The sequence below is a fragment of the Phyllobates terribilis genome, unplaced genomic scaffold, assembly GCF_046119375.1.
Source record: "Phyllobates terribilis strain yellow unplaced genomic scaffold, ASM4611937v1 Scaffold_2__4_contigs__length_985480577, whole genome shotgun sequence".
Classification (NCBI taxonomy): domain Eukaryota; kingdom Metazoa; phylum Chordata; class Amphibia; order Anura; family Dendrobatidae; genus Phyllobates; species Phyllobates terribilis.
In genome coordinates this window covers 79,688,031-79,716,023 of record NW_027362762.1, presented here as the reverse complement: position 1 = coordinate 79,716,023, position 27,993 = coordinate 79,688,031, and the positions used below count along the sequence as shown (strand labels likewise).

The 27,993-nt window shown below is 41.7% G+C and overlaps 1 protein-coding gene across 2 annotated transcripts in view; it reads left to right on the top strand.

Moving 5' to 3' along the window:
* Positions 1-27,993, top strand: part of CNTN5 (contactin 5) — a 2,189,536-nt gene that overhangs the window by 216,722 nt on the left and 1,944,821 nt on the right. Inside the window, exon 2 of one of the 2 annotated variants that reach the window (XM_073662156.1) lies at positions 23,696-23,836. The exons of the other annotated variant lie outside the window; for it this stretch is intronic. The gene's annotated coding sequence lies outside the window, so the exon portion shown is untranslated. The remainder of the gene's footprint in view (positions 1-23,695; positions 23,837-27,993) is intronic. 2 annotated transcript variants of the gene reach the window in all.

Genomic DNA, 27,993 nt, shown 5'->3' with positions numbered 1-27,993 from the left:
AGTTATACAGTTAAAAAAAATGCTATTAAAACCATTCTATAACTTTATTCTCTTATCCTTAATTGTCCGCAATACTTTAAAACTTCACAGTGCTTTATGTAACTTTTACACATACTTATTTTTGTCTCCTGTTTTTAAAGCAATGACTGTGTATAATGCTATTATCGCAGTCTACATAAAAGCAATTAGACCCTGTAGGAATTATAAGTGTTGATTACTGAAAAAAAAGGAACAAAAAAATCAGTTCCCTAATGGATAACACAGGCATAAAACACATTTCTTAGTGTCTATTGTGATCATGTTGGCAGCCATGGAAGCTAATTGGTAGCTTGGTTGGTTGAGATTTAAGTGATTAATTAACATTAATTGCATTTTTATAAGATTACCTCTTACTACAGAATTGAGAGAAATGCAAGCAGTATGGAGTACTTAAGGGGATCTCTTTTTAGTTTTTCTTCTTTCAAATTTTAAAGACCATTATGAGTTATTATGCAATCTGAGAACAGCATGACTACAATTATAAGACTACAGAACATCATTCATTTTATTACTTTAGTAATATCCTGATGTCGTTTACCAAAATAGAACATAAACCGAAATTGTGAGAACTAAAGCTATTTCACTTTCTCGGAAATTAAACTATACATTGTACAATAAGCTTATTCTTTCTATTACCAGCTTTGTCTGGTCGTTCAGAGTTGGAGGTTTGGTCTATTATGACGTGCAAGGACACAATAAAGATGCACGGACCCAAATATAATTATAGGTGTCAGGTTTTAGCATAAAAGAGAGTCCTGTTTTCCCGTAACTAGTGATGAGCGAGCATGCTCGCTACTGCTCGGTGCTCGCCCGAGCATCTCACTGCTCGAGATGCTCGGCGCTCGCGGAGTATTTCCGGGTTGCTCGGGCGGGAACTCGGGTCCCCTCCCTGCATGTTTGGCGCTCTTTAGAGAGCCAATGAACATGCAGGGATTGCCTGCCACTCATTGTAATGCCGCAGCCATGTTGGTTGTGGCATTACAGTGATTGGCTGGCCGCACAGCGTCATCAGGTCTATATCAGACTTGGCGCCGCCATGCTCGTCACAGTCACTCCGGATCAGACAGTGTAGGGAGAGGTGCTGCTGTGTCAGGGAGAAATTTGATCGCGTATTAGGTAGTGTAGGGAGAAAAACCGTACATTACACATATCCATCTTAACAAACAGTCCTTCTGAGGACTAATCCATCTGCAGAGATATCAGGCAGGCAGTGTATATAGGCAGGCAGACAGGGTATATAGCAGACTGCAGTGCATATAGCACAAGAGGCTCCATTCCAATTCTGCCTTCTGCTGCTGTTAGACATTTCTATACAAAGGCCCAGGTCTCAGGGGCCAGGAATACTTTTCTTTGGATCTTAATCCTCATTATTTGCTTAAAAAGCAATCCAGAGAACACCGTTTTTCTGCGCCATTTGCTTGTTGGCACTGCAGAATACAGCCAGGTCCTTTCCATATTAGAGCGCTAGATATCCAGCTATTTAAAACTATGTTTTCTCCGTCACACGGATCACATATACGTTGTCAGAAAATACTGTCATTTCTGGCTTCCATTAAAAATTTCCTTTAGTGTGTCATTGAAGCAATTCACAGCAGTTTGCTGTTCAAACTACTTACCTACAGGCCAGGTATTTAAAACTCAGTTTTCTCCGTCACACGGATCACATATACGTTGTCAGAAAATACTGCCATTTCTGGCCTCCATTAAAAATTTCCTTTAGTGTGTCATTGAAGCAATTCACCGCAGTTTGCTGTTCAACCTACTTACCTTAAGGCAAGGTATTTAAAACTCTGTTTTCTCTATCACACAGAACACATATAAGTTTGCTCCAAACTCAGTCATTTGTAGTGAGCGTGGAAGATACTGTCCTCCATTTAAAATGGGCAAGGCACATGGCAAGGGATGGGGAACTGGACTTGATGGTAATGGTGTATGCAGAGGCCGAGGACAAGGCCGTGGGCAAGCCGAAATTGTGCCACAACAAACACCCACATCTTCTCGCCTGACCTTCCTGTCCTAATTTCTAGGAGACCGCAGCACACCACTATTGAACCCGGAGCAGTGTCAAAAGGTTGTTGGTTGGATAGCGGATAATGCTTCCAGTCACCTAGCCACCACCACCACTCTGTCTTCCACACGGTCAAGTCTCAGTAGCCGTGAGTCTGGACCCCATATTCATCACCCTGATCCTCCTTCCTCCCACCATGCCGACTACCCAGAGACAACTGATCCCACACTTGGACACTCTGAAGAGCTGTTCACTTTTCCATTTATAGATTCGGGCCTCTCGCCCGGTCCACTTGAAGCGGGGCAAGAGGAGATCGCATGTAGCGATGCCCAAATATTTGAGCAGCCGCGGTCACACGAAGGCGACGGTGGAAAAGTGTCACAAGAGGTGGAAGATGATAAGACATAATTGCCTGAAAGTCAGGAGGAGGACCAGGGTGCGGAAGTGGAAGACGAGGTGTGGATGATATAGTAACTGATCCAACCTGGCAGGAGGACATGCAGGGTCCAGGAACAGTGTCTGCGGGAGGCACCATTGCTTCTTCCGCTGTTGTGCATGCAAGCCAATCCCCTGTCCCCGGTGCATGTGAAGATGCCTCCTGCCCTGCACCTGTTGTTGCACACTCTCAAGTAGCACCATCAGGAAGCACATCCATGTCCTTGACCCAGCGCAGCGTTCAGTTGTCCATACCCCAGTCCTTGGAACGCAAGCGCAAATATGCAGCCAATGAGCCACAGGCCACACTACTAAATTCTCACATTTCACGACTGCTTGCGCTCGAAATGTTGCCTTTTAGGCTCGTGGAGACTGAAGCATTCCGCAACCTGATGGCGGTGGACATCCCTCGGTACTCGATCCACAGCCTCCACTACTTCTACTGGTGTGCCATCCCCGCATTACACAAGCACGTGTCCCAAAACATTAGCCGTGCTCTCAACAACGCAGTTACCAGTAAAGTCCACCTAACCACGGACACGTGGACAAGTGAAGTGCTTGTGGGCAGGGACTGTACATCTCGCTGACGGCACACTGGGTTAACATAGTGGAAGCCGGGACCCAGTCGGACCTTGGGACGGAACACGTCCTCCCGACGCCAAGGATTGCGGGCCCTAGGTCAGCCAGGGTTGCCCCCACTGTCTACAGCTCCTGCACCTCATCCTCCTCAGCCTCCTCCTCCTCTTCAGCCTCCATCTCCGAAATGACCACATCAGTCACAAGCTGGAAGCACTGCAGCACTGCCTCGGCCAAGCGGCAACAGGCTGTGCTGAAGCTTATATGCTTAGGTGAAAAACCGCACAATGCTGAAGAGTTGTGTATGGCTCTGAAAGTGCAGGCAGATCTGTGGCTCACACCGCTGAATCTACAGCCAGGCATGGTCGTGTGTGACAATGGCCGGAACCTGGTGGCGGCTCTGAGGCAAGGCGAGCTCACACACGTACCATGCCTGGCCCATGTGCTTTACCTCGTGGTTCAGCGGTTTCTCAAATCCTACCCGAAGCTGCCGGATCTGCTTGTTAAAGTACGCTGCCTGTGTGCCCATTTTAGAAAGTCAGCTACAGCTTCCGCCGACGCTGCAGTGTTTCAGCAGCATTTGCAGCTTCCGGCTCACAGACTGGTGTGTGATGTCCCCACACATTGGAACTCTACACTGCAGATGTTGGGAAGGATTTGTGAGCAGAAGAGGGCAGTTCTTGAGTACCAGCATCAACAAGGCCATTGGTATTCAGTTCAGACTACACACGTAAGTCCTCAGGAGTGGATATGTATGTCAGACATATGTACCATCCTCCAAAACTTTGAGGACTCCACCAAGATGGTGAGCGGCGATGACGCCATAATTAGCGTCACCATCCCGCTTTTCTGTCTTCTGAAATGCTCTCTGCTCACAATCAAAGAGGATGCATTGCAGACGGAGCACAATGAGATGGAGCAAGGAACCATACAGGGTGATTCCACACAGCCCAGCCTCATCTCATCCCAACGTGGATTGGGTGACAATGAGGAAGAGGAGGAGGAGGAAGGACAGGAGCTAGTTTCATGCACTATAGACGGTACTACCTGCACAGCTGTCATACCGTTTGTTCAGCGTGGATGGCCAGAGGACAGAGAGGAGGAGGAGGAGGAGAGCATGGTCAGTCATCCTCTTGGTGAGGACACGAAGTCTTGCCTGTTAGTAGTCTGGCACTCATGGCTGAGTTTATGTTACGCTGCCTTTCCCATGACCCTTGCGTTCTCAAAATTTTGGGTGACAGTCATTACTGATTGGTGACACTTCTAGACCCACGCTACAAGGAGAACTTTATATCTCTTATTCCTGAGGTGGACAGGTCTACAAAAATGGGGCAGTACCAGAAGGCCCTTGCTGCGGAACTATTAAAAAAATTCCCATCTGAAAACGCTGGCGGGAGAGGGCACACTTTGTTGGACAGCCAAGGAGTACAGGCGAGAGAGACGCAACTTCAATCCAGCAGAGGCAGGGGAACACTGTCAAAGTTCTGGGAGAGTTTTCTCAGACCCTCATATCGCACAGGCCCTGAGGTGCGGGGTACTCTCACAAGGAGTACAAAGTTTGGGAAGATGCTGAGGGAGTACCTTGCTGACCGTACCGACGACCTCCATGATTCCTCTGTGCCAGCGTTTTATCAGAGTGGGTTTTTAGTGCCGCTGGTGGAATTATAACTGATAAGCGCATCCGCCTGTCAACTGAAAATGCTGACAGGCTGACTCTTATAAAAATGAACAAGGGCTGGATTGGGCCAGACTTCTCAACACCACCAAATGATAGCAGCATAACATAAACTCAAATCCAGTGTCTTTTCTTGGGAGGTGTATTCCCATGCACCTTTTCACACCCACACATGGGTATATGCTTCCTGATTTTGTCTATTTGCTCTTGTCCTCCTCCTTCTCCTCATCCTCCACCACCATATCACCAGAGTGACCGTTACCCGTGATGCAACACCCACATAATTTCTTTAAAGGGTGTTTATGATGCCTGTGAATTTTTTTTTTTATACAGTATGTTCATGTATACCCCCCAGAGGTAAATGTTTGTCAACCCATACACTTAGGGCATGGGCATTACAAGTATAGTAGCCCGCTCCTTTCTAATGGGAACATTTTTTTATGAGGCCCTCCTCCATGTCTCTTCCAAGGGGCATTGAAGTGCCTCCAAATTTTTGGTAGCCCTTGCATTCACTGCATAGGCCAACACTATGGGAGACTCTCTCCTTTCTAATGGGAATTTGTCGTTACTGTGGCCCTGCTTTGTGTATCTTTAAATTTTTAGTGGGGTTTTTCCTAAAATTGGTCAGCCGTTGAACTCACTGCATACCCTATAACTGTATAGCAGACCCTCTCCTTTCTAATGGGAACATGTCGTACTTGTTACTGTGGCCCTGCTCTGTGTGTCTTTAAATTCTTAGTGAGGTTTTTCCTAAAATTGGTCAGCCGTTGGACTCACTGCATACCCTATAACTGTATAGCAGACCCTCTCCTTTCTAATGGGAAGATGTCGTACCTTATTACTGTGGCCCTGCTCTATGTGTCTTTAAATTCTTAGTGGGTTTTTTCCCTAATTTTGGCAGCCCTTGCAGTCACATTTTCTTTACTGAGACCCTCCTCTATGTCTCTTCAAAGGGGTATTGGGTTGCATCCAAATTTTTGGCAGCCCTTGCAGTCACTGGATACGCAATAACAGTATAGGAGACCCACTTGTTAATAATGGGAACAACAAAGCATAGCCGGCTGATGGCTCTCTAACAATAGCTACGGCCGACTGCTGGCCTTTTAAAAATAGTAAGGGCCGTCTGATGTCCCTGTAAAAATAGGCTTTATGACTTTCTGAGTCCCTCCATCATAAATAAAAAAGGATGTGTCTGATGATGTGTCACACACCACATTGCCAGATAACGTTGTAAAATGTTAAAATGACATTTCCCAGTGAATGCATTTGTCTTAAAAAATAACATAAAAGAACAAAACAATAGGATCTTTCTTTAGTATAAAAAACAGCGTCACCAATTTAACCTCAATGTAATCACATTGTTCAGCTCAGCTTCATCCTCCATCTCCGAAATGACCACATCAGCCACAAGCTGACAGCACTGCAGCACTGCCTTGGCCAATCGGCAACAGGCTGTGCTGAAGATAACATGCTTAATGCTTAATTAACAAACCGCCTAGCGCTGCAGAGTTGTTGAAAGCTGTAACACAGCAGCCTGATCTGTGGCTCTCACCTCTGAACATACAGCCAGGCACGGTCGTGTGTGACAATGGGCGGAACCTGGTGACTGAGAAATGACAGCCGGGGTAGATACAGTTTCCCTCTATGCCAGCCCTTTCACTGAGCTAAAGAATATGGCTGTGGTGAAATACAACTCCCACTGAGAAGCTGTTTCATATTGAAAAACATTGTGCCCACCAGAGGATTTGATTCTGAGGGCTAACCTTTCTCACCCGCTCAAGAGCCCCATAGCAGCTGCAAAGTTAGCGCTATCATGAACTCTCCTGAGGTATAAGCCAAGGCACACCAGAGGATTCTCTGGTGGGACCGTCCAACCCTGCTAAGAAGCAGTCCTGGCTAAGAAAAGTGTGTGGGAAGGTTCCCGGACACTCTATGGCTGCTTTTTTACTGAGGAGGAGACACACGCAAACACGGGGAGAACATACAAAGTCCTTGCAGATGTTGTCCTTGTTGAGATTTGAACCCAGGATCCCAGGGCATTGCATTCCAAGTAACAGAAAACTAAGCAGATGGTGGCCTCTATCATCATCATGGCCTCACCTCGGCACTATGAACTCTCTTGAAGGAGAAGCCTGGGCCCACCGGAGGAGTCTCCGGTTCTCTGGTGAGCCCGTCCAACCCTGCCGAAAAGCAGCCCTGGCTAAGAAAAGTGTGGGGGAAGGTTCCCGGACACTCTATGGCTGCTTTTTCAATGTGGATTGGCCATGCTTATGCATGTTATTTCTCAAAACGCATTGCAGATCAGGTGATTGTCCAACTCTGTATTCAAGAAATTAAATGCGCAAAGAAAGATGTGTGTGTGTCAAAGCACCACCGACAAGTGCGAGTTGATGTTGGACGGGCTGCCATTGCTTCTGCAACAAGCTGCATTACAGAACTTCCTGGGAGAAATGACACGCAGGGTAGATACGGTTTCCCTCTATGCCAGTCCTTTCACCGAGCTAAGTACAACTCCTAGCAAAAAAAGTTGTGGACTGGCTCTGTACCGTCCCTGGCCACATTCACCTGTCCACGTGTTTGTGGTTAGGCGGTCCTTCCCAGTAAGTGCACTGGGGAGGGCACGGGTAATGTTGTGGGACCCGTGCTTGTGGAAGGCGGAGGCGATACCGGGAAATATAGTGGCGGCTGGGGACCGAATATGGACACCTGGCCGCCGCCGGCATGAGGTTGTGAAAAGCTTCCGCCTCCACGAGCCTAAAAGGCCACATTTCAAGTGCAAGCAGCTGTCAAAAATTTGGCAGTATAGTATTGCAGCCTGTGGGTGGGTGGCTGCCTGCATACTTGCGCTTGCATTCCAAGGAATGGGGTAGGGACAACTGAACGCTGCAGTGGGACAAGGACGTGGATTGTTGCAAGTCTGCAATGACAGGTGCATGACGGGAGGCATCTTCGCATGCGCCAGGGATCACTTACGATGGGCACACTTTTAAGCAGTGACCTGGGAGAGATGCTTCCAGAGGTCTTCCCCATGCTGTTCCCATGTCTTTTGAGCAATGTTCCCATCGATTTGGGCAATTTTTAGGCCCTCTGCAGACCGCCAGGGGGAGCCGCCTGAAAAATGCTCGAGTTTCCCATAGACTTACATTGGGCTCGTTGCTCGGGTCGAGCATCCGAGTATTCCAATGTGCTCAACCCGAGCAACGAGTACCCGAGCATTTTAGTGCTCGCTGATCACTACCCTTAACCACTGAGTACATTTCCCACCCACATGTTGTTACTCAGCTCATTTCTTTCCTGGGATGCCCTCCTGCTCCCCTACTCTGCATGACATTAATTGCATTCCTGGCTGCTAATGGTCCATTGCCATGGCTACCTCAATAAAATTTATACATGCTGCCTCCAGGTCCAAGTTATCTAGGGTCTATGTGATTTGGGCTCTTCTTTTTATTATATCTGCAATGTGACATCACTGTATGTATTATCCCTGTACTGTGACATCACTGTGTGTATTATCCTGTACTGTGACATCACTGTGTGTATTATCCCTGTACTGTGACCTCACTATGTGTATTATCCATGTACTGTGACATCACTGTGTGTATTATCCCTGTACTGTGACATTGCTGTGTGTATTATCCCTGTACTATGACATCACTGTGTATTATCCCTGTACTGTGACATCACTGTGTGTATTATCCCTGTACTGTGACTTCACTATGTGTATTATCTCTGCACTGTGACATCACTGTGTGTATTATCCCTGTACTGTGACATCAATGTGGTTTATTATCCCTGTACTGTGACATCAGTCTGTGTATTATCTCTGTACTGTGACATCACTGTGTGTATTATCTCTGTACTGTGACATCACTGTTTATTATCCCTGTACTGTGACATCACTGTGTGTATTATCCCTGTACTGTGACATCACTGTGTGTATTATCCATGTACTGTGACATTATTGTGTGTATTATCTCTGTACTGTGACATCACTGTGTGTATAATCCCTGTACTGTGACATCACTGTGTGTATTATTCCTGTACTGGGACATCACTGTGTGTATTATCTCTGTACTTTGACATCACTGTGTGTATTATCCCTGTACTGTGACATCACTGTGTGTATTATCTCTGTACTGTGACATCACTGTGTGTATTATCTCTATACTGTGACATCACTGTGTGTATTATCTCTGTACTGTGACATCACTGTGTATATTATCCCTATACTGTGACATCCCTGTGTGTATTATCTCTGTACTTTGACATCACTTTGTGTGTTATCTCTGTACTGTGACATCACTGTGTGTATTATCTCTGTACTTTGACATCACTGTGTGTATTATCCCTATACTGTGACATCGCTGTGTGTATTATCCCTGTACTGTGACATCGCTGTGTGTATGATCCCTGTACTGTGACATCACTGTGTGTATTATCTCTGTACTGTGACATCACTGTGTGTATGATCCCTGTACTGTGACATCACTGTGTGTATTATCTCTGTACTGTGACATCACTGTGTGTATGATCCCTGTACTGTGACATCACTGTGTGTATTATCCCTGAACTGTGACATCGCTGTGTGTATGATCCCTGTACTGTGACATCACTGTGTGTATTATCTCTGTACTTTGACATCACTGTGTGTGTTATCTCTGTACTGTGACATCACTGTGTGTATTATCCCTGTACTGTGACATCGCTGTGTGTATTATCCCTATACTGTGACATCACTGTGTGTATTATCTCTGTACTGTGACATCACTGTGTGTATTATCCCTATACTGTGACATCAATGTGTGTATTATCCCTGTACTGTGACATCGCTGTGTGTATTATCCCTGTACTGTAACATCGCTGTGTGTATTATCTCTGTACTGTGACATCACTGTGTGTATTATCCCTGTACTGTGACATCACTGTGTGTATTATCTCTGTACTGTGACATCACTGTGTGTATTATTCCTGTACTGTGACATCACTGTGTGTATTATCTCTTTACTGTGACATCACTGTGTGTATTATCCCTGTACTGTGACATCACTGTGTGTATTATCACTATACTGTGACATCGCTGTGTGTATTATCCCTGTACTGTGACATCGCTGTGTGTATGATCCCTGTACTGTGACATCACTGTGTGTATTATCTCTGTACTGTGACATCACTGTGTGTATGATCCCTGTACTGTGACATCACTGTGTGTATTATCTCTGTACTGTGACATCACTGTGTGTATGATCCCTGTACTGTGACATCACTGTGTGTATTATCCCTGTACTGTGACATCGCTGTGTGTATGATCCCTGTACTGTGACATCACTGTGTGTATTATCTCTGTACTTTGACATCACTGTGTGTGTTATCTCTGTACTGTGACATCACTGTGTGTATTATCTCTGTACTTTGACATCACTGTGTGTATTATCCCTGTACTGTGACATCACTGTGTGTATTATCCCTGTACTGTGACATCGCTGTGTGTATTATCCCTATACTGTGACATCACTGTGTGTATTATCTCTGTACTGTGACATCACTGTGTGTATTATCCCTATACTGTGACATCACTGTGTGTATTATCCCTGTACTGTGACATCGCTGTGTGTATTATCCCTGTACTGTAACATCTCTGTGTGTATTATCTCTGTACTGTGACATCACTGTGTGTATTATCCCTGTACTGTGACATCACTGTGTGTATTATCTCTGTACTGTGACATCACTGTGTGTATTATTCCTGTACTGTGACATCACTGTGTGTATTATCTCTGTACTGTGACATCACTGTGTGTATTATTCCTGTACTGTGACATCACTGTGTGTATTATCTCTGTACTGTGACATCACTGTGTGTATTATTCCTGTACTGTGACATCACTGTGTGTATTATCTCTGTACTGTGACATCACTGTGTGTATTATCCCTGTACTGTGACATCACTGTGTGTATTATCACTATACTGTGACATCGCTGTGTGTATTATCCCTGTACTGTGACATCGCTGTGTGTATGATCCCTGTACTGTGACATCACTGTGTGTATTATCTCTGTACTGTGACATCACTGTGTGTATGATCCCTGTACTGTGACATCACTGTGTGTATTATCTCTGTACTGTGACATCACTGTGTGTATGATCCCTGTACTGTGACATCACTGTGTGTATTATCCCTGTACTGTGACATCGCTGTGTGTATGATCCCTGTACTGTGACATCGCTGTGTGTATTATCTCTGTACTTTGACATCACTGTGTGTGTTATCTCTGTACTGTGACATCACTGTGTGTATTATCTCTGTACTGTGACATCGCTGTGTGTATTATCCCTGTACTGTAACATCTCTGTGTGTATTATCTCTGTACTGTGACATCACTGTGTGTATTATCCCTGTACTGTGACATCACTGTGTGTATTATCTCTGTACTGTGACATCACTGTGTGTATTATTCCTGTACTGTGACATCACTGTGTGTATTATCTCTGTACTGTGACATCACTGTGTGTATTATTCCTGTACTGTGACATCACTGTGTGTATTATCTCTGTACTGTGACATCACTGTGTGTATTATTCCTGTACTGTGACATCACTGTGTGTATTATCTCTGTACTGTGACATCACTGTGTGTATTATCCCTGTACTGTGACATCACTGTGTGTATTATCACTATACTGTGACATCGCTGTGTGTATTATCCCTGTACTGTGACATCGCTGTGTGTATGATCCCTGTACTGTGACATCACTGTGTGTATTATCTCTGTACTGTGACATCACTGTGTGTATGATCCCTGTACTGTGACATCACTGTGTGTATTATCTCTGTACTGTGACATCACTGTGTGTATGATCCCTGTACTGTGACATCACTGTGTGTATTATCCCTGTACTGTGACATCGCTGTGTGTATGATCCCTGTACTGTGACATCGCTGTGTGTATTATCTCTGTACTTTGACATCACTGTGTGTGTTATCTCTGTACTGTGACATCACTGTGTGTATTATCTCTGTACTTTGACATCACTGTGTGTATTATCCCTGTACTGTGACATCACTGTGTGTATTATCCCTGTACTGTGACATCGCTGTGTGTATTATCCCTATACTGTGACATCGCTGTGTGTATTATCTCTGTACTGTGACATCACTGTGTGTATTATCCCTATACTGTGACATCATTGTGTGTATTATCCCTGTACTGTGACATCGCTGTGTGTATTATCCCTGTACTTTAACATCTCTGTGTGTATTATCTCTGTACTGTGACATCACTGTGTGTATTATCCCTGTACTGTGACATCACTGTGTGTATTATCTCTGTACTGTGACATCACTGTGTGTATTATTCCTGTACTGTGACATCACTGTGTGTATTATCTCTGTACTGTGACATCACTGTGTGTATTATCCCTGTACTGTGACATCACTGTGTGTATTATCCCTGTACTGTGACATCGCTGTGTGTATTATCCCTGTACTGTGACATCGCTGTGTGTATGATCTCTGTACTGTGACATCACTGTGTGTATTATTCCTGTACTGTGACATCACTGTGTGTATTATCTCTGTACTGTGACATCAATGTGTGTATTATTCCTGTACTGTGACATCACTGTGTGTATTATCTCTGTACTGTGACATCACTGTGTGTATTATCCCTGTACTGTGACATCACTGTGTGTATTATCCCTGTACTGTGACATCACTGTGTGTATTATCCCTGTACTGTGACATCACTGTGTGTATTATCTCTGTACTGTGACATCACTGTGTGTATTATTCCTGTACTGTGACATCACTGTGTGTATTATCTCTGTACTGTGACATCACTGTGTGTATTATTCCTGTACTGTGACATCACTGTGTGTATTATCTCTGTACTGTGACATCACTGTGTGTATTATCCCTGTACTGTGACATCACTGTGTGTATTATCACTATACTGTGACATCGCTGTGTGTATTATCCCTGTACTGTGACATCACTGTGTGTATTATCTCTGTACTGTGACATCACTGTGTGTATTATTCCTGTACTGTGACATCACTGTGTGTATTATCTCTGTACTGTGACATCACTGTGTGTATTATCCCTGTACTGTGACATCACTGTGTGTATTATCCCTGTACTGTGACATCGCTGTGTGTATTATCCCTGTACTGTGACATCGCTGTGTGTATGATCCCTGTACTGTGACATCACTGTGTGTATTATCTCTGTACTGTGACATCACTGTGTATGATCCCTGTACTGTGACATCACTGTGTGTATTATCTCTGTACTGTGACATCACTGTGGGTATTATCTCTGTACTGTGACATCGCTGTGTGTATTATCCCTGTACTGTGACATCGCTGTGTGTATGATCCCTGTACTGTGACATCACTGTGTGTATTATCCCTGTACTGTGACATCACTGTGTGTATTATCTCTGCACTGTGACATCACTGTGTGTATTATCCCTGTACTGTGACATCACTGTGTGTATTATCCCTATACTGTGACATCACTGTGTGTATTATCTCTGTACTGTGACATCACTGTGTGTATTATCCCTGTACTGTGACATCACTGTGTGTATTATTCCTGTACTGTGACATCACTGTGTGTATTATCTCTGTACTGTGACATCACTGTGTGTATTATCCCTATACTGTGACATCACTGTGTGTATTATCTCTGTACTGTGACATCACTGTGTGTATTATCCCTGTACTGTGACATCACTGTGTGTTTTATCCCTGTACTGTGACATCACTGTGTGTATTATCCCTATACTGTGACATCACTGTGTGTATTATCTCTGTACTGTGACATCACTGTGTGTATTATCCCTGTACTGTGACATCACTGTGTGTATTATTCCTGTACTGTGACATCACTGTGTGTATTATCTCTGTACTGTGACATCACTGTCTCCTTTAGAGAGTTGCAGACCTTTATCCAGTGATCACACTACAGTATTTAACAAAATCTGAACATTTTAAATCTGCTCATAAACACCATTAGACTATTCCAGAGCCGCGGATAATCTACAGCACAGAGACATGGGCACCAGGCAACTCTATAATTGCTTTTGAGTGCAAGCTCTAACAGTGACTAAATAACCATCAATATATTTTATTAATTTTCTACAACCCCTAAAATATTAAATGGAGATATCAGCCATTCTTTTTAATACCTAACACTTCTATCATCTCCCCTACTGATGCTTAGCTTCAAGATGTGCCAGCCATCACTCACTCGAGAAACTGTCCATGTGTTAGATGTGTAGTGAAGCAGATGGTTTCTTAGTTGTACATTTTAAAATATCTTGTTTTGCCCTATAATGTTCGGCAACGCATTCCTTGATTGTAAGGCTAAAAAATCACAGAATCAAAATGTGCAGCGGAATAAAACATCTGCTCCTATTCCCTCCACTGTGCACGTCTTTAATAATATATTAATTAAGCTCTGCTTATGAAATCCCATCATGTACCACAAATGAGTAAATCTCCGCTTTTGATTGATCAGAATTCAGACAGTTGCAGGATGCGATGCAGTATAAATAGACGCTGATTGTATGGAGACGTAATTAAAGGAAATCGCTGGTAAAAAAAAATATAATAATAATACTAAAAATCGCCTTTCAGAATTTATGTATTGAGATGTAGGATAGTGACTAACATCCTTGTCTTCTCCGAAGGCAGCTGTGGCAGACTGATGACATCAAGAGAAAATTAGAAAATCGCCATAATCACCTCCAGTGATGGATTGGTCCACGGGTAGACCAGTGGATTTTTTTGTGGGCGCTAAAAGTGGGCTAATTAGTAGCCCACCACCGGAGTTGATTTGGACAAATTCTACGCATGTCCAGTGTTAGGTTGGTCCACCAGAGAACCAGACAATGTGGACCCAGGTTCTGACAAAATAGTGGACTCCAGTAGGACCAACATATTCATTGATATGGATTGATTCACAAATCAACAGTTTTCAGAGTCCATTAATGAGATATGCCTTTCTGAACCATTGTGACCCCTTCGTTTATGGTGCAATGAAATGTGGACTTGTTCTATGGAAATTGACAGTAGACTTTCAGAATTATATTTTCTGTTAGGCCACATCACCAGGACACATTAGTTTGACAGTGCTCCTCTCAGTTCCCTGGCGGGCCTATTCCTTCTGACGTGGTAACATAAATGTATCTGTAACTTCATCTGCTGAAGGTTCCTTAGGCTGGAATTAAAGTGAACCGACTCATCACTGCCAGATCAGTTGACCAGCTAATTGTGTAACATTGATGCCTGTACGCACTCCGTCTGCTTCTGTTGCCAGGTGCTGCCACACTTTTGCTGTGGATGACGTGGGTCGATAATGCACCAGTTCTGTTTCACCTTCTGGGTCTTGTAGTACTGTGAAGGCAGGGAGCTAGTGGGTTATTCCTCACATTGTTTTCTTGCTCTAAGCTCTGGGTGGGGCTTTTTACTATTTAAACCTATGGTGCCCTACTTACAATGACAGTTATAAGTTCAACTTATCTTGGTTCACTCCCACTGGTGTGCACATGCTCAGCTAGTTTTTTTCCCCTAGTATAGAAATACATTTAGCTGTCATGCTCGGGTTGGGAGAACCATGGCCAGTCCGTGCATTAGCAGTCCGATCTTGAATAGATGTCTGAATGAGCCCTTACCTTCGGGTCACACATTAACAGTCCGATCTCTGATCGATGTTCACGGATCATAGAATCCTAGAATGTTAGAGTTGGAAGGGACCTCCCAGGGTCATCATGTCCAACCCCCTGCTCAATGCAGGATACACTAAACCATCTCAGACAGATGTCTGTCCAGCCTCTCTTTGAAGACTTTCATTGAAGGAGAACTCACCACCTCTCGTGGCAGCCTGTTCCACTCATTGATCACCTCACTGTCAAAAAGTTTTTTCTAATCTCTAATCTGTATCTTCTCCCTTTCAGTTTCATTTAATTGCTTCTCGTGTTTCCATGTGTAAATGAGAATAAAGATGATCCTTCTACAATGTGACAGCCCTTCAGATATTTGTAGACAGCTATTAAGTCTCCTCTTCGCCTTCTTTTTGGCACGCTAAGCATTCCCAGTTCCTCTAACCGTTCCTCATAAGACATACTTTGCAGTCAGCTCACCATCCTGGTAGCTCTTCTCTGATCTTGCTCCAGTTTTCCATGTCCTCAATGAGCCCTTTATGTCAGTCACAACATTGAGCTGATTGAATTTGCTGCAGTATTGTTTTCACATGGCAGCAATGAGAGGACATGAAACATACTGTACTATATTACCATCTATTCACATTTAATAAGAATCTGTCAGCAGCATGATGTAGGGTCAGAGTGCCTGATTCTAGTGATATGTCCATAATAGGCTATTGGCTCTGGTTTCAATACAGTCAATGTTTTATCAGCAGGATATTTTCACTGCAGGGCTATGTGTCTTGTGCAAACCAGTTCAGCTAATCTATATAAAAAACAGAGCCATCACCATTGATTAGCAGCTTGATGACACTATACAGTGCATACAGGAAGCTGACAATCAGTGGTGTGGACATTTATACACAGCTCTGCATTCCAAGCTCTGGTAAATCTACAATAGAGAAAATTGGGATTTTATCAAAACTGCATCAAGCAGTCCAGTAAATGATGCATTGCTGGAATCAGGCTCTCTCCCCCTATAGGATGCTGCTATCAGATTCCATAGCAAAAACTCACGGGACACATTCGGTTTAATTTTTACTATTGTAGGTCTATATGTATTTTATAGACTAACTGGAATGACAATAGGATATAAAATACTAAAAAATATTTTATAATTTACTTCTTTGTAAAACTGCATTTTGTAGGTTGTATCAGACAATACAACATTGGGGAGAAACAGATATATTTTACACAGAGACTAAAAATTCTTGCAATGTCCCATTCAAAGTGGGATTCAAAAAGTGCATATATTTGGTGATTTATCTTTATAAACCCATAACTTGCCTCGGAAATTCTTTCATTTGACCTCCCATGGAGATCAATCCATGAAAGATCCTCCCAAAGACGGTAACGCTTGCAAAGTCGAACGTGTCGGTTCTAGGTTTTATTTCCTGCTGTGTAGATCTGCAACACATCCTGCTATGAAAACTTGGAGGCTAGAAAGGGAGGAGGATGGAAATAGGATTACACACTAACAGCGAGAAAAAATATAACATAACATATAAATAGCCGCAGGGAACTTAAGAACATCCCGAACAATCCTGCTAGAAATTATTCCATCTTAGTACATTTTTAAAATCAAAAAGATCAAAACGTCACGTCACATAAGTCAGATACGCTAGATGTGGTATTGTGGGCTGGTTTCATAAAATATATATTAAATGTATGAACGCAATAAATGACTAATTACTTGGGAAGTTACTATAGCCTTTGGGGAGAAAATTATTTGTGTATGTATATGTATGTATATTGTGTATATATATATTCTGTCTTCTCTATTTGGCCCAGACGACTATGGTAACTTCTTGATTACTTCAATGTGCAGAGAGTGTAACACAGATGCATTTTATTTCTCACATTTCCAGCACATCCCTATCTATACAAATGCCCCTCCCCCAAGTAAAAATGTACCTAGAGTGCCCCTCTAGTGATTGTTCTCCTTCAGTAATATGCCCCCCCCCCGAGTGCACCATTATGTAATAATGTCACCCTCCAAAAAATTCTCACTTCAGTGGAAATTCCAGCAACATGGGTGCCTTCAGTAATATTGCTTCCTTCCCATCAGCTTCTTCCTTCTGTTATAATGCCTCCTAGAGTGGCCCTTCACTAATAATGTCCATTAGAGTGCCCCTTTTGGTAATAATTAGAGATGAGCGAGTATGTTCTGTTAACCCTTTCGGCAAGCATACTCGGGTGCTCGCCGAGTATCTTCAGCGTGCTCGGGTGTTATGTTTTAGTCACGCTGTGTGAATGATTTGCGACTGTTTGACAGCTTTAATACATGTGAGGAATGCCTAAGAAACAGGCATTCCTCACATGCATTAACCCTTTTAACCCCCAAGGTGGTTTGCACGTTAATGACCAGGCCAATTTTTACAATTCTGACCACTGTCACTTTATGAGGTAATTACTCTGGAACGCTTCAACGGATCCCCCTGATTCTGAGATCGTTGTTTCGTGACATATTGTACTTCATGACTGTGGTAAAATTTCTTCGATATCACTTGCGTTTATTTGTGAAAAAAAAATGGAAATTTGGCTAAAATTTTGAAAATTTTGTAATTTTCAAAATTTGAATTTTTATGTCCTTAAATCAGAGAGATATGTCACACAAAATAGTTAATAAATAACATTTTCCACATGTCTACTTTACATCAGCACAATTTTGGAACCAATTTTTTTTTGTTATGGAGCTATAAGGGTTAAAAGTTGACCAGCAATTTCTAATTTTTCCAACAAAATTTACAAAACCATTTTTTTAGGGACCACATCACATTTGAAGTTACTTTGAGGGGTCTTTATGACAGAAAATACCCAAAAGTGACACCATTCTAAAAACTGCACCCCTCAAGGTGTTCAAAACCGCATTCAAGAACTTTATTAACCCTTCAGGTGCTTCACAGGAATTTTTAGAATGTGGAAGAAAAAAATTAACATTTAACTTTTTTCACAAAAATGTTAGTTTAGACCCAATTTTTTTTATTTTCACAGGGGTAACAGGAAAAAATGGACCTCAAAATTTGTTGTGCAATTTCCCATGAGCATGCAGATACCCCATATGTTGGGAAAAAACACTGTTTGGGCGCACGGCAGGGTTCGGAAGGGAAGGAGCGCCATTTGACTTTTTGAATGTAAAATTTGCTTGAATAATTAGCAGATGCCTTCTTGCTTTTGTGGAGCCTCTGATGTGCCTAAACAGTGGAAACCCCCCACAAGTGACACCATTTTGGAAACTAGACCCCTCAGGGAACTTATCTAGATGTGTGGTGAGCACCTTGAACCCCCAGGTGCTTCACAAAAGTTTATAACATAGAGCCGTAACAATAAAATTTTCACATTTTTCCCACAAAAATGTTTTTCAGCCCCCAATTTAGCATTTTCATAAGGGTAACAGGAGTAATTGCACCATGCAGTTTGTTGTTCAATTTCTCCTGAGTAAGAAGATACCCTATATGTGGGGGAAAACCACTGTTTGGGCGCACGGCAGGGTTCGGAAGGGAAGGAGCGCCATTTGACTTTTTGATTGTAAAATTTGCTTGAATAATTAGCGGACACCTTGTTGCATTTGGAGAGCCCCTGATGTGCCTAAACAGTGGAAACCCCCCACAGGTGACACCATTTTGGAAACTAGACTGCTCAGGGAACTTATCTAGATGTGTTGTGAGCACCTTGAACCCCCAGGTGCTTCACAGAAGTTTAAAGCATTGAGCCGTAAAAATAAAATTTTCACATTTTTGCAACAAAAATGTTTTTCAGCCTCCAATTTTGCATTTTCATGAGGGTAAAAGGAGAAATTTCACCATGCAGTTTATTGTGCAATTCCTCCTGAGCACGCCGGTACCCCATATGTGGGGGAAAACTACTTTTTGGGCACACGGCAGGGTTCGGAAAGGAAGGAGTGCCATTTGACTTTTTGATTGTAAAATTTGCTTGAATAATTAGCGTATGTGCCCCTGAAGTGCCTAAACAGTGGAAGTCCCCCACAAGTGACACCATTTTGGAAACTAAACCCCTCAGGGAACTTATCTAAATGTGTGGTGAGCACCCTGGAACCCCAAGTGCTTTACAGAAGTTTATAACATGGAGCCCTGAAAATAAAAAAAACAAACTTATTCCACAAAAATGATGTTTTAGCCCCAATTTTTTTATTTTCCCAAGGGTAACAGGAGAAAATGGACCACAAAAAGTTTTGTGCAATTTCTCCTGAGTACGCCAATACCCCATATGTGGAGAAAATACAGTGTTTGGGCGCATGGCTGAGTTCAGAAGGGAAGGAGCACTGTGTGACTTTTTGAACACAAAATTGTCTGGAATCAAGAGTGGACGCCATGTCGCGTTTGGAGAGCCCCTGATGTGCCTAACTAGTGGAAACCCCCCACAAGTGACCCCATTTTGGAAACTACACCCCTCAAGGATTTTATCAAGGGATATAGTGAACATTTTGAACCCAGGGGTATGACACAGAATTTGATAACATTAGGTCATCATATTGAATAAGTTGTCATTAATCTTGAGCGCAAGTGCTCGCTACTTGAGTTTGCATCAGGTACTCAGGTATGCACCATGTATCATGCGTGCTCGAGTGACATGCTCGAGTCCCCACCCGCATGTTTCATGGTTATTAGACACCCAAAAAAAAACATGCGGGGAACGCTCGTGCATGGCAGGCAATCCCCATAAGATTTTTTTGGCCGCGAAGCATATCACTTGAGCACTTGCGCTCAACACTAGTCTCCGTATCGTCATTTTTTTTTTTTACTTTTGAAAAAAATCCCAACCCTAATCCCAACCCTAACCCTAGCCGAACTCTATCCCTAACCCCAACCCCAACCCTAGCCCCAACACTAACCCTAATGGTAGCCCAACCCTAACCCCAACCCCAACCCTAACCCTAACCCTAGCCCAACCCCAACCCCAACCCTAACCCTAGCCCAACCCTAGCCCAACCCAACCCTAGCCCAACCCTAACCCCAACCCTAACGCTAGCACAACCCTAACCCTAGAGTTTATTTTTTACGCCGTTCCTCATGCGGCATAAGTGATTAGACAACTTTATTCTTCGGGTCGGTGCGATTACAGCGATACCAGATTCATATCGGGTTTTTATGATTGACAGTCGTCACACACTAAAAGACGGATTTTTTGTAAAATCTAGTTTTTGCATCGCCATATTTTGAGAGTTATAATTTTTCCATATTTTGGCCGACAGTCATGTTACAGCTTGTTTTTTGCAGGATGAGTTGACGTTTTTATTGGTGCCATTTTCAGGCACGTGACATTTTTTGATCGCTTTCTATTCCGATTTTTGGGAGGCAAAATAAACAAAAACCAACAATTCAGGAATTGTTTTTTTTCTTACATTTTTTATTCTGTTCCACGGTGGTAAAATTGATAAGGTAGCTTTATTCTTCGGGTCAGTACGTTTACAGCGGTACCACATTTATATAGTTTTTCTATGTTTTGGAGCTTTTACACAATAAAAGCTATTTTATAAAAAAAAAAAAAATTTTTTGCATCGCTTTATTCTGAGAGTTATAACTTTTTTATTTTTTGGCTGATGGAGCTGTATGGTAGCTTGTTTTTTGTGGGACAAGATGGCGTTTTCAGCGGTACCATTTTTATTTATATTTGTCTTTTTGATCGCATGTTATACCATTTTTTGTTTGGCGTTATGATGATAAAGCATTGTTTTTTACTTAGTTTTTTTTTTTTATCGTGTTCACTAAAGGGATTAACCAGTGAGACAGTTTTATAGATTAGGTCGTTCCGGACACGGCAATACCAAATATGTGTACTTTTATTGTTTTTTGTTTTCATAATAATATTTATTGATGAGTAAATTGTATTTTTTTTTTTGGTGGATTATTTTTTTAATTTTTTTTATATTTTTAAAATTTTTTTTTTTTTAACACTTTTATTTACTTTTATTCTTTGTCCCACTATGAGACTTTCACTTTTTTAATTCTGATTGCCTGTATAGCATAGGGATGGAGCACCATCCCTGTGCTATACAGGCTGTCAGCGCTGCAGATGCAGAAGATACTTTGGTCATGCACTGCGCATGACCACACTATCTTCCTGCTGTCTAGTGACCCGGATGTTGTCATGACGGTATCGGGTCGTCATGGCAACATCCGGGAAGCCACGGCAGACAGCGTTGGACGCCGACAGGAGAGGTGAGTATCGCGATCACCTTCCCTTGCCACCGCAATGCTGCGATTAACTTCGGACCGCTCCCAACGCATAGCACCGGGTGTCAGCTTTTTCCGTATTCAGCAATAATGTTCTCCAGAGTCCATTTTAAGTCATAATGCCATCCAATTGCTCCCTCTAGTAATTATGCCCAAGAGAGTCTCCCTTCATTAATAATACCCCCGAAAAGTTCCCCTTTAATAATAATGCCCCCCAAGTGACCTCATCAGTAATAATGCTTTCCAAAGTCCCTCTTAAGTAGTAATGCCTCAAATTGCCCCACTTAACAATAATGCCCACTAGAGTCCCTCTTCAAAAAGAATGCCCCCAAGAGTGCATCTTTAATAATAAGGCCCTCCAGCAATTATGCTAATCAGAGTCCCTCTTCAGGAAAAATGGCCCCTACTCTCCCCCAAAGTGCTCTCTTCAGTAATAATAGTGCTGCTTGGCCATAGATCTGGGGTGCTGGGCAAAAAGTCAGAATATTTGGTCCTATGTTTTTAACTAATACAATATAATTATTTATAAAATGAAATAATTTTGATTATACAGTACAGACCAAAAGTTTGGACACACCTTCTCATTTACAGATTTTTCTGTATTTTCATGACTATGAAAATTGTACATTCACACTGAAGGCATCAAAACTATGAATTAACACATGTGGAATTATATACTTAACAAAAAAGTGTGAAACAACTGAAAACATGTCTTATTTTCTAGGTTGTTCAAAGTAGCCACCTTTTGCTTTGATGACTGCTTTGCACACTCTTGGCAGATGCAAACCACATTTTTTTTTTACAAAAGTAAGACTTTTTTCACCTCTTAAATAAAAAAATCGAGCTAAGTTTGATATCGACATAGTTGTACCGGCCTGAAGAATCAAGTTTCCAGGTCATTTTTACCATACAATGAATTCAGTAAAAACAAAAGCCAAAAAACAATTGCATAATTGCATTTTTTTTCACCATTTGAGCTCACTTGGAATATTTTTCCCTTTTTTAGTACATTGTATGGAAAAATAGATGATATCATTGAAAACTATAACTCGTCCAGCAAAAAATAGAGCCCTAGCTTAGCTATGTGGACGGAAAAATAAAAAATTTGTGGCTGTTGAAAGGAGTGAAGAAAAAATTCAAATGTATATGTAAAAGTTTATACACCGTATATATGTATCAATCTCAAACAAACAGTGGAAAATGTAAAATATTAATATAAATACATATATATATTGTTTGTATATATATATATATATATATATATATATATATATAGTACAGACCAAACGTTTGGACACACCTTCTCATTTAAAGATTTTTCTGTATTTTCATGACTATGAAAATTGTACATTCACACTGAAGGCATCAAAACTATGAATTAACACATGTGGAATTATATACTTAACAAAAAAGTGTGAAACAACTGAAAATATGTCTTATATTCTAGGTTCTTCAAAGTAGCCACCTTTTGCATTGATGACTGCTTTGCACACTCTTTGCATTCTCTTGATGAGCTTCACAGAGCCCACACAGAGGCGCATGCCACTTTTCAAACTTGATGGGAGCATCTGACTTCCGCACTCCCCTTTATCAAGACCAGCATGAACAATGTTGGTCTTGATGAATTGGGGTCTATGTGTCTCATCTGACAAGTCCCCAGCTGCTTCTCCTTGCCCTGATCACTTTGTCTGACAGGTCATTCCCTATGTACATGGAAGAAGGGAAAATCTGACTCCGCCGTGATCTAGTCAGCTGAGACACATAGTCTCAAGACGGTTTTTCAAGGCACGCTTACTCTGGCATGCTGCAGCATTTCAAAGTGAAGTATATTTAGTGCAATTGTGCAGCCAGACTCTGATGCATGCCGACTCGGGTTTGGGCAGTATGAGTCTGATGACAGAGGCTTCCTTAAAAAGAAAACAAACAATGAAACTTTTGCAATTTTCAAACTGTCCACTGGGGTTTTTCCAGGCTCATACTTCCTGTTCTTTCAGGAAATCCACATGGCACATGGACATTGGCAGCAATTATCTGACTCAGACCCTATCTTTTTTTATTAAAGCATCTAATGAACATGTACAAAGGAACGGGATGGGAGGAAGATGTGACATCACCTATTGTGAATGAAGAATCTGATGTTATCAGTCATTGCAATCCTGCCTGTGATGATAATGAGACTTATGAAAACAGTTTGTAATAAACAGTAAGTAGGAATCTAAAATAGCTCTAGGGGCCAGTGACAAGATTTATTTTTCTTTTTTATATACAGATCATTGCATGAAATATGTAAAAAAAAAAAAAAATCTAGATACATTGAACATAATAACCTGATTTAAACAGTAGGTAATTTTTTGGTGACACATTTTCTTTAAGAAGCTTACCTGTGCAGAGCAATCTATGAATTTGAGGGAAAAGCAGCTGCAGATGGTCGTCTCTTTGGTTTGGTGAAACTTTTCTTTTCTCTATTTGTTTTAGTTGCTATTAGTGATGAGCGAGCATGCTCGTTACTCGAGATTTACGAGCGTGCTCGGGTGTTTTCCGAGTATCGTCAGAGTGCTCGGGTGTTATGTTTTAGACACGCCGTGCGCATGATTTGAGACTGTTAGACAGCTTTAATAAATGTGTGGAATGCTTGTTTCTTAGGCATTCCTCACAATTATGCGCACGGAGTGACTAAAACATAACACCCGAGCACACTGAAGATACTCGGCGAGCACCCGAGCATGTTCGCCGAAAGGGTTAACAGAGCATGCTCGCTCATCACTGCTTGTTATTCTAAGTCAGATGGCAAGCTGCATCCTATAGGTGGCACTCAGCAGACAATTTTCTTCCACCGGTATGAGAGCTATTTTGCTTACCGTTTTCATTTTCTAGCCTAAAAGTCTCCCTATACGAGCTGGTGGTCTACACAAAAACGGTTACTACCCCTCCGTCCACTAGACTTACTAGTTACTTCAATATTAGTTATGCATAGGCTCTTCCATTAAAGGCTGTGTACACCGGATTCAGACTGTCTGTAACTACTTCTTATAGCTAAAGTGATCTGTAAATAAGTTACAAATTCATCAGAACTCTTCCTCTTGACTGCTGTCTTTAGTCTTTCCACCCTTTTCTCAGTGCTAGAATTAATACCAGCATGGGAGAGGGAATATATAGAGATCTACAGTGGAAAGGGGAGAAAGTATTTCAGGAGGGCAGAGAAAATCGATTATTGACAAGGAAAGGAAAGTGAAGTCCCTCTTTTTGATACATTAAAGCAGCTAGTGAAGACAGCAGCACCATGGTTACACAAAGATCTGATATTCAGCATATATTACAGGGAGCGACACTCCCACAAGAAAAAAAACACGATGAGAACTGCGTATCAGGGAGTCTGAAAATGAATAAAGCTGAAACTTAGTGCAAGTTTATTAACTAAAAGTATCCACTAACATACTGAGCGTAACAGTCATTTTTTCCATGTTAAAAGTATCCATTTCCTTTAAGTCTCATTCAGACGGCCGTGTTGCTGCCACATTTTTATTACAACTGTCTGAATGAAGCTTTACCCTGTGAATCTATAGTCAGAATTTGGGCTGCCATTTAGCTTGTAGCAGCAATCTAGCCAATATCTAAGGTTAATGCTGGTGCTTGCAGTAAAGATCCATGCGGAGTAATATATTGCACCTTTCCTCTCTTGCAGAAGTTTCTCTCTCTTCGATAAATTACGGCTATTACATTCTTTATATCAATCACCTGAATCCACAAACCGGCTACATTCTCATTTAACGAAATGATCTGTTTATTTCCAGACAAATCTTATATGCTTAAAATATCCGAGTGAACATCAGTCTTACAGGTTCGATAAAGATTATGTGCCTTTGTGCATCCAGAGATAACACTGGAAATCTATAGATAATGGCGGTAATGCTTCGCCCAGTGACAATTATTAACTCTGGCTGGGGCAGGACAAGGTTGTTTCCTTTTTTTTGTGAACATTAGATTTACAACATATGCAGCATGTAAGATGTATGTACATAATAATGATAACCGTTACTTTTATAGTGCCAACTTATTCCACAGCACTTAAGGAATACGGACAAGGAAATGCACAAGAAAAATCAGACAATACTGAGTATCAACGGTTAACCGTACTTTTTAAACTTTATGGAGAAGGGAAACACCAGTATAGTGAGAGACCAGCTAGACACAGACAGACAATCCTGCAGCATCTTGTTCATTTATTTCAATTCAATGCTGGACTCACAGTCACACTGCTCAATACTTCTGGATAATGTCCTCCTTGTGGCCGCAGCATCAGTATGATACATAGAGACAGGAGAACAAAAGTCTCTCATGTCTGTGTGAGTTATGTATGGGAGACCCTACCCACTTGGTCAGAGAGAAAGAAAAATTAGAGATACAACCTGCAAAAAACTAGAGATGCATGCAGGATACAAGTCATATAATGGCCAGAAGTAACGTTATGACTCATGTACATAAGAAGGCATGGGTGATTATTTTGAAAAGTAACCTGAAACGACAGGTACACTTTAATTTAAGAAATGTAAAAAGATACATTTTTAGAACACACTTAAATCTGTGGATGTTAAGTGTTAACCTGCTTGTGTTCTGTAGCACATTCCAGAAAACTAGTGCAGCATGAGAAAAGTCTTGAAGATACTGTGGGAAATTTTTATCATAAAAAATTACTGTAGATCATGCAGAATGAAGAACCAGGGTAAGACAGAAAAAGGGAGAATAGGTAAAGTGGTGAATCACTGTGGAGAGCTTTGAGAGTGAGAGTGCTCAGTTCAGAGGAGATCTCATCTATATGTATACATGTATATGTGTGGTCAATACAAAGGACTAGCACAAAATTTATTTCTTCTAAGGATCTTACAAAGAATCAGAGGGCACTCATTATGTGTTGAGGAATGGCAATTTCAGCAACTAAATAGGAAAGGGTTCTTTACAGTTAGAGCAGTCAGACAGTGGAATTTAATCTGACTGCCAGATTGGTGTCGGGAAGTGAATTTTTCCTCAATGATGTAAATTGGCCTATACCGCATAGATTTTTTTTTGCCTTCCCCTGGATCAACGCTGCGGAATAGCTGCAGTGCACAAGAAATAGGCTGAACTGGATGGACGCTTGTCTTTTGTCGGCCTTATATACTATGTAACTATGTAAACTATGTAATTCCCGACCACAAGAGATAGTAATGACAGATTACTATAACAGCATTTAAAAAGGGCCTTGATGCTTTTCTCACAGCAAATGGCATTGTTGGTTAGAATTAATCTAGCAATAAAGAATTTATAATTGGTGGAGAAAAGTTGAACTTGATGGAACTGTGGCTTTTTTCAACCAATGTAAAGTTGAATTTGTATTCTGTAGTGGATGGGTAACCAGTGCAGTGACTGGCACAGGAGGGAGGCAGCAGTGTAGAGGTTTGCATGAGCTTGGCTTCTACATACATAATAGAGGGGAGAGCTTGAATACTGCCATAGCTGCTATTAATGGGTATAATCCAGTATCTGTAAGGTAAGAGGCCAATATTACTTAAAATGTACTAAATAGAAAGGTTTTACATTTTAAGTCGATTAAAAGGTTTTACACAAGAGGAATTTTCTGGAATTCAGACTTGTAATTCTTTTATTTGCTCTTAATTGTTATGGAAAATTGCTGCTTTATCCTTGATTTTCTTAATTCGACTTTCCAATGGGTTCAATTCAGCGTATATAACTAAATACGACACTATTCAAACCCAGTCTCGCACATTTCCGCTTGCCACTTTAAGCCACTTTTTTTTTTCTTTTTAATCTCCAAGAGCTTAAAACGTTGGAAACATTTTCCGCCTAAAGATTATTATTGTTGTTACTTTGTCATTTAATTAAGTTAAACATAAATGTGTGACTATTCTTCCATCCAGTAATATTTGTTCTGACAAGTATTAAAGGGAAAGGTCATCAGACCATGTAGATAATGAAAGCGAGGAACGTATAAAGTTAATTGCCTTGTTCAGTCCACAGAAAGGGCATATTAGTCTGATTGCATTCCGAGGCCATTGATGAAAAATTTGTACAGTTGTTTTTTTTCTTTTTTTCTGGAAAGCATCGATGTTATCATTACTAGAAGGATCTGAAAGGGACAGTTTTATTGAGAAAACTGAATTTCATTTACCATATTAGGGAGCAATCAATTAATGGAGGAAGGACCTCACATCTCTTGGCCAGAATGTCTCTTATTCTGGACGACCTGTCATGGAAAACCTATTGATATAAATAGACACTATGTATTATTTTGTGGTGGAAATTAAACACAGCGGCCCCGATTTATCAAAGTGTTTACGTCCCAAAAAACAAATTTTTGATCAACGT